The sequence below is a fragment of the Octopus bimaculoides genome, chromosome 14, assembly GCF_001194135.2.
Source record: "Octopus bimaculoides isolate UCB-OBI-ISO-001 chromosome 14, ASM119413v2, whole genome shotgun sequence".
Taxonomy (NCBI): domain Eukaryota; kingdom Metazoa; phylum Mollusca; class Cephalopoda; order Octopoda; family Octopodidae; genus Octopus; species Octopus bimaculoides.
In genome coordinates this window covers 15,914,754-15,923,108 of record NC_068994.1, presented here as the reverse complement: position 1 = coordinate 15,923,108, position 8,355 = coordinate 15,914,754, and the positions used below count along the sequence as shown (strand labels likewise).

The 8,355-nt window shown below is 38.2% G+C and overlaps 1 protein-coding gene across 1 annotated transcript in view; it reads left to right on the top strand.

Annotated features, from left to right (window-relative positions):
- The window catches only part of LOC106873171 (probable E3 ubiquitin-protein ligase DTX3), a 486,006-nt gene that overhangs the window by 125,986 nt on the left and 351,665 nt on the right, over positions 1–8,355 (top strand). The gene's annotated exons all lie outside the window — the stretch shown is intronic.

Sequence of the window (8,355 nt, the reverse complement as noted above, 5' to 3'; positions counted from 1 at the left end):
CATACAAATTTAATTTGCGGTCCATGGGAAGAGCCGTTTTAGCGATGCGTCCTGCCCAGCTCTTCGAAACGCCGGTGTTAAAACGGGGGTAGCTGATGAAGAAGAATGTTCTCTATGTGGCTTGTGTGTTTTCTCATCTACGTTTTGTTTGCAATGTCCTGTACCCAGATATGCACCTATACATACAGGTGGATGTCGGTATGCACATACCTGTACGTATATATGCACATACTCATTTACTATTTGTTTTTATATATATATTGCTGTAGAAATAACCTTAAAAAGTGATCGACTAGCACTGCTAATACAATTTGGACAGATATTGATCTATATATTTGTAATATACTTGGTTGCATAATGAAATACAGTGTCCCTATGAGCAATTAATATGTACGTACCAATTGCCAGTAATATGATTAATGTGCTAAACTGTAATGTCCAAATGTGTTACACCGCTAATTTGGTAGATATTTAAGAAATGTGTTCATTAATAATTAATGGGTTGGATGTGGCGCTGAAGAAGGAGCAAGAATTCCTGAAATATGCATTTACACCCATTACCCATTTTCTACCTTCGATTGCATTATTTACATAGACGTACTCGTATATGAAATGTCGCATCTTTCAGTGCTGGCTTGAAGATAAAAGGATGGGACTGGGTAGTCTCCCTTTGTAAGTTTAGAAGTCGAGTCTGCTTTGACCACGTGGGCTGTCATGACGAATGAGAATCATCTATTGCCTCATCAATTATGCACATTATTTAAAATGAAAATAATTATGATAATTATCAAAAATAATATAAGTGGGTGTTTGTATGCAATGATTGTTAAGGCTCTTTTGAAACAAATTCAACTTAAATAATTCAATGCGAGATTATTCTTTTATTCTTTTACTTGTTTCAGTCATTTTGACTGCGGCCATGCTGGAGCACCGCCTTTAGTCGAACAAATCAACCCCAAGACTTATTCTTTGTAAGCCTAGTACTTATTCCATCGGTCAATTTTGCCGAACCGCTATGTTACGGGGACGTAAACATACCAACATCGGTTGTCAGGCGATGGTGGGGGAGACAAACACAGACACACACACCCATATATATACAACAGGCTTCTTTCAGTTTCCGTCTACCAAATCCACTCACAAGGCTTTGGTCGGCCCGAGTCTACAGCAGAAGACACTTGTTCAAGGTGTGACACTGTGGGACTGAACCCAGAATCATGTGGTTGGGAAGCAAGCTTCTTACCACACAGACACTCCAGCGAATATTGAATGTAATTTATTTATTTCGACAAAAATTTTAGATACAATCTATGTATATATTTCACAGTCAGCCTGCTTGTAAGAAATATACGAATGTAAATGCATTCCTTATACATATTTAATGTGTAGACCTAGGACACCTTCTCGCAGGTCGTTGACGGCTCTTCCAACTAGAGGTGCTCGGCTTCCTTTCTCAAGCAATAGTGAAAACATATTTAGCTTTATATGAAGTAGTCATAGATTAGGCTACAAATGTAGTGGGAGCTTAATTTGCATATCTGTATTTCTGAAGGCGCTTCATTAATTCATATATGATTATATGGGATAAGGTTTTACAGAATATGATTGATACAAGAGCAGATGATAAAAGATATGTGGAAAGAAGAACAGTAAAACAATAAAAATATCCAAATGGAAATGAAAGAAAATATTGGATTCTAAGATATTCATAGATATAGGAAAGGCCACACACACACACACACACACACACACACACACACACACACACACACACACACACACACATATATTAGGAAAGACAGAGAGAGGAGCTACAGAGATATTGAGAACAAAGATGTCGGGAAAGTGTGTGTGTGAGAGAGAGAGTGAGATAGAGAGAGAGAGAGAGAGAGAGAGAGCGAGAGCGAGAGTGATAGAGTTAGAAGTAGAGAGAGAGAGAGAGGGAAAGAGGGAGAAAAGGCTAGAAGGAGAGAAGGGAGTAATTTGTTTGGTATCAAAACTGTAAACTGAATACAAATATGAAGCAAAGATAGAGCACTATAATGATGATGATGATGATGATGATGGTGGTGGTAGTGGTGGCAGTGGTGGTGGCAGCGGCGGTAACAGTGGTAGTGGTGGTGCTGGTGTTGGTGAAAGACTGGGTACATTCCGCTAATGTACACCGTTTTAAATATACCACGCCTCTGTCGACGCCAACTAGTCGGCCATACCGAGCACTTTAAAGAGTCAGCGAAGGAATAACCACGTGACTCAGCGAAGGAAGCTGTACATCATGTCTCGATCTGCTAGAAACTTTAGCCAAACCAAAAGGAAAACGAAACGGTGCTCTTCGAATGAAATCCACCGTATCCCATACGTTTCTTTATCATTCTTGCCGCCAGAAAAAAAAAAATAGAAAAGGCAGCCGCGTGCTTCGCAATCACATGGTTCTGGGTTCAGTCCCAATGCGTATAGCTCGAATCGACCAAAGCCTTGTGAGTAGATTCAGTAGACGAAAACTGAAAGAAGCCTGTCTTGAAAGAAGCCTTGTCATATGAATACATATATATATTTATAAATATATATATATGTATATATATGTATATACAAACACTCACACATACGTACGTACGTGTGTGTGTGTGTGTGTGTGTGTGTGTGAGTGATTTTGTCTTTGTCCTTCCCCAGTCGCTTGACAACCGGTATTGGTTTGTTAACATCCCCATAACACTAGCGGTTCGGAATAAGAGATGATAGAATAAGCATCAGACTTAAAAAACAAACGAAACAAAGCATAAGTAAAAGGGCCGTTTCGTTCGACCAAAACTCTTCAAGGTGTTGCCCCAGCATGGCTGCAATCGAATGACAGCTGAAAGAAGCAAAAGCTAGAAGAGCTAATGAACGGCCCGCTAAAAACCTAAACCAAATATGAAGTCATTGTCCACAAACTGTGATATACAATGAGATTTTCTGTCGGACAATTAATTACGTAGTCTCCGGGCAAATGCGTTAAACCGCGTTACCTTCACGTCTTTTCATACTTCTCAATCAAACCTATCTTCTATCAGGTTTTTGATATCATTTCCAGGTATTCTGTAACCATGATGCATTTCTTTTTAATATATTATGCTTTATTATATTTGATTAATTTCTAGTTGGCATTTTTCGATTTGTTCCTATTTTATTATTGGTAATAATATTTACCGCAAAAATTCAAATAGCAAACGAAGAAAAGATATTTACTGAAGAAATTTATGAGACTGGTGGGAAATTAACACCGCCTAAAGCGTGTGTTGTCTGATTTCAACTGTATTTCTACAAGATAATTCGGTTTTCCTTCATATCTGAAGTTGAGATATTTACAGTAGTCATAACTCGTAGCAAACGATACAATATGACACCAACGCTGGTTCATACTGGTGCAGCATAGTGTTATCTTGGCAACATGGTGGAATTCGATATCCGATATATATATACATATGTGTGTGTGGAGAGAGAGATAGAGATAGAGAGAGAGAGAGAGAGAGAGAGAGAGAGAGAGAAAGGGAGAGAGAGAAAGAAAGAGAGATAAAATATAACTAAATAACAGTAGAGGTTCAGATGCCAATCCATTACGGCCGTTTCTAGCGAATCCTTTAATTGATTAATGAAAACATTACATCATTGTAAAGAAGCCGTTTTTCATCAGATGAATTCCTGAACTTCAAAATAAAGAACATTCGAAATGAATTAACATAAATTAATATCCACGGAGCAGAAACATTCGCAGTGATTCTGCTACTATTTCCGTTGACAGAATGGATTTACCAGAATAGTGTATATTTGATCATAACAAAGAAATTTAGAGGTTAATAGAGTTTATTGGAGGGTGAAGGAATAATTGACTCCAGTGATCCACTTATCTTTACTTCTAACAAGAGAGGAGAGCGCTGCTCGCGAATTTTTTTCCCACGAGTGTTCCGGACCCCAGTAATGAACTTATTTACATATAGCCAGTCAGAGCTCACCCTGACCTCGTCAAGTTAACAAACACACTCTACCAAGTAAACTCAAGACGAAGAATGGTGTTGTAAATCGACCGATTGCCAAGTTATGCTTGATTTTAGAAGGAGACAAGTAATTGGATAGATTTGGATTTATACCTATTATCGGATTTTGTTAGGGCCCCATATGGTAAAGATGTGGATGGGAAAAATGTGGGTAGATGGTGATGTACTAGCAATCCTTTCCCCTTACTGTTTTACAAAGTAAACAACAACACAAATAACTACGCAAAGGCAGCCATGGTTGAAACAAGAACATGATCAAGAAGCATTATCACTTGTTATGCCCTCATAAATTAGTTTGATAGTTGAGCTCACGGGACACAGCAAAAACGGTAACGTTTTTATTTTGAAAATTTCACTAGCCCCCAACAGACTGCTCCTACCATATGCGGAAACTTCAGTTCCCTCACAAACTCAGCTTCGCCATGACAATTAACAAAGGTCAATCGCTGAAAGCCGTCAGATTGGACCTTCGAACATCGTGCTTTTCTCACGGACACTTCTACGTCGGTTGTTTCAGAGTAGGCCATCCAGAAAACTTATTCAGCTATGCTCGCGAAGGAAAATGCAAAAATGTCGTCTACAAAGCAGCCCTACAGTAGTTATTCCTCTGCTGCATTCTTCACATCTACGCCAAACTGTAGCCGTTAGCAATCAAACTTCCTGCAAGCATTTCATTAATATTTTGCTTCATTTCCGTGATTGCTGTTAACAGTACACTACCTTCAATGACCCTTCTTACCTCACACATGCTGTTCGCTCATAACCGTGCTCTGATATTTATTTTTATACATGCAATTATTCTATTTGTGTGTTTGCTATAATTGTTTGCTTTTGTTTATCATACATGACTTTTCATTGAAAAAAGCTTCAATGCGGTTGTGTCACGCATTACGAATAAATTAACTACATGCTACAAAACGCTCCAGGTAAGATATAGGTTCCTTAATGCCTACTGAAATTGCGATCTCATTTCATGGACTTTCATTTATTACTAACTGCCAAATTTGTGTTCAAAAACTTTATTCGTTACCTAGATTGCTTAATACCATATAATAAACTGCTAACGAAATCGGTAATTATACATTTTATGTTTTTCAACTTGAAACGACTTCTAACTGCGTGCTAATTCAATTTAAACCGTCCAAAAGAGTGCGCCATTATAATAAATTACACCGTCCGAAGGACGGGTGCGTTTGCTGGTTGAAAATTAGAAAAAGTGGCACAAATATAGAAGTGCGTTATTGTAGGACATAGCCATCTTAAAATCCATCCCAGTATATGTGTGTATGTGTGCGTGTTTGTGTGTTTGTGTGTGTGTGTGTGTTTGTGTTTGTGTGTGTTTGTGTGTGTGCTAGTGTGTGAGTGTGTGTGTGTGCACGCTCGCGTACTGATGATTTTTATCGATCTATGTTCGCCAACTTATTGCTACACGATTTAAGTTTTAATTCAAAAATCATAGTTTAAAATAATGATTGCATGATACAAAAATATAAAATACGTATTTTAAAAATATAAAATTGCAAGATATTTTAAATATGTGTTAACATGGTTGTATGGTTAACAAATTCGCTTCTGAATCACATGGTTTGGAGTTCAGTCCCACTGCGAGACACCTTCATTGAGCAAATATCCTTTACTGTAGCTCCGGGTCTTGTGATAGAAGAAAACTGCGTGGAAGCCTGTTATATATGTGTGTGTTTCTCACAACTTGACAACCGGTGTTGGTTTGTCTATTCCCCACTCCATAACTTAGCCGTTCGGCAAAAAGTAACCGATAAAATGAGTACTGGGAATGAATTGATCGCCTCACCCCTACATGGCAATGTCTCTCAGCATGACCGTTGTATAATGACTGAAACAAGAAAAGCATAAAACATATTTCTGATACAACGATAAGTCCTCAACGTATTTGCAAGCTTGTTAGCAGTGTATTTGGTGGTGAAGTTTGATATATGTGTCTATGGTAGATCTCAAGCCGTAATTGAAGTGTTTGGTCACTTCAATTTTTGTTTCGGACATTTGTTCTTCATCTTATATTGAGAAAGAGAGAGATTGTGGTGTTGTTAATTTGGTTGAAGGCAAATATTTGATGAAGGAGTGATGTGAGATGGTAAGAAGTGAAAAGAATGATTGAAGAAAATAGTAGTTCAAGAGGGTCAGTGAGGTGAACGAAGTGGTGACGGAGGAGCTGAAATTACTAAGCAAAAGATAAAAGGAGGTGGGGTGAGAAGAAACGAAAATAAAGGGAGTAGGAGGCAAAGGACAACCAAAACCACGCACAGAATTCTTAATTTATAGAAGGGTAAAGTAAAACTGTGTAGGAAATCCATAAAGATGTGATATGAGTGAGGTATGAGGCGAACGCAGTGGGAGAAGGTTAATAATTAGAGATGGTCTGTGAAGGAGCCGGAGTATCACAAAAGGCAATGCGACACCAAGAGCTATTGGTGTGAAGTCACCCAAGATCGTTAGGAGGCGCAATGGCCCAGTGGTTAGGGCAGCGGACTAGCGGTCATAGGATCGCGGTTTCGATTCCCAGACCGGGCGTTGTGAGTGTTTATTGGGCGAAAACACCTAAAGCTCCACGAGGCTCTGGCAGGGGATGGTGGCGAACCCTGCTGTACTCTTTCACCACAACTTTCTCTCACTCTTTCTTCCTGTTTCTGTTGTGCCTGTAATTCAAAGGGTCAGCCTTGTCACACTGTGTCACGCTGAATATCCCCGAGAACTACGTTAAGGGCACACGTGTCTGTGGAGTGCTCAGCCACTTTCACGTTAATTTCACGAGCAGGCTATTCCGTTGATCGGATCAACTGGGACCCTCGACGTCGTAAGCGACGGAGTGCCAACAACACCCAAGATCGTGCTTCACTTCATTCCATTTGCTACCAACTTTTACGTGTTCTAGACATGAGCTAAATACCGAGCGGGTCCTTCGGTGAATCGAGTGGAATGCTTTTTCTCACAGAAAGAAACGTAAAATTAGCAGAGCCTTTGGTAAATTGATAGATCTCAAAACAGTCCAAACCGGATTAGACTCCTAACTTGGGAACTATTCATTAAAATTGCCGCCTAGACTTGGATCGTTTCTGTTTCCGGATATCCAAAACCATAGCCCTTACGTATATTATACAGAAAATAGATCTGCTTGGGATGACACGAATGCTATGCAGAGTATTTCTAGTATAAAAGAAAATAGAAAACTAAAATAAGACATTACACGCACGGAACCACATAGAACTGCGCTCCTTGTAGTAAAAGCGTACAATAAATATAAGACTTGGAAAATATGATAAATGATGATGAAGGTGACGATGCTCTTTTCATTACAATAATAATGATTAGCTTCACAGCTCTAACCAAAATTTCCATTAAGAGTAATGAGGTAAAATAAGGCAGGAAAACAGAAAAAAAAAAGCAACAACAAAAACTGTTGAAAATGTTAATGCGTGTATCTATAAAAGAAATGCATTAGCCTAGTGTCAGAATTATGCTACTCTTTCTCTTGTTTTTTTTATATTGCTAACGTTCACACCAATCGCTGACTGGCCACCAAATGTAAGCATTATAAACGGTCACTAATCGAATTAACTCTAAATAAATTTAGCTCAAAATAAAGCTAGACAAACAACACAAACAGAAATGGTGCTGTTCGAAACACTATTAAAATGGAAATGTTATAATTTGAATTTGATGGATAAAGATAACAAAAATAAGATAAAAAGCGCAAAATGCTGCATCACCAGAAATTAATAAACCAAATCCAATATAAACGATAAGGCCAGAATTGATTAAGTCCTGCTAATAAAATGAAAAACGGTCTGGAGACGAATATCTATGCATATTTCTTATATTCATAGGCAAAAATAAAATAAAAGAGAAAACAGATTATTGTGAATATGGGATGTATAACTTCTATCTTTTATTTGCTTCAACCATTGGACTGCGACCATGCTGGAGCACCACGTTGAAGAGTCGTAGTTGAATGATACTATCCTTAGTATTTACTATTTTCAGTCTGGTGCTCATTCTATCGGTTCTCTTCTGCAAAACCGCTAAGTTATGGGAACATAAACAAGCCAACATCGGTTGTCAAGCGGTGGGAGGGGACAATAATACAAGCATACACACACACAGAGTAATACATACATACATACATACATACATACACATACATACATACATATATATATATATATATATATATAGATAGATAGATAGATAGATAGATAGATAGATATGCAATATTCAAAATTCAGTAGGATATTAAAATACCACTTGGTATAATGAGAGCCATCGCTCTAAAACCACAAATTACTCACTA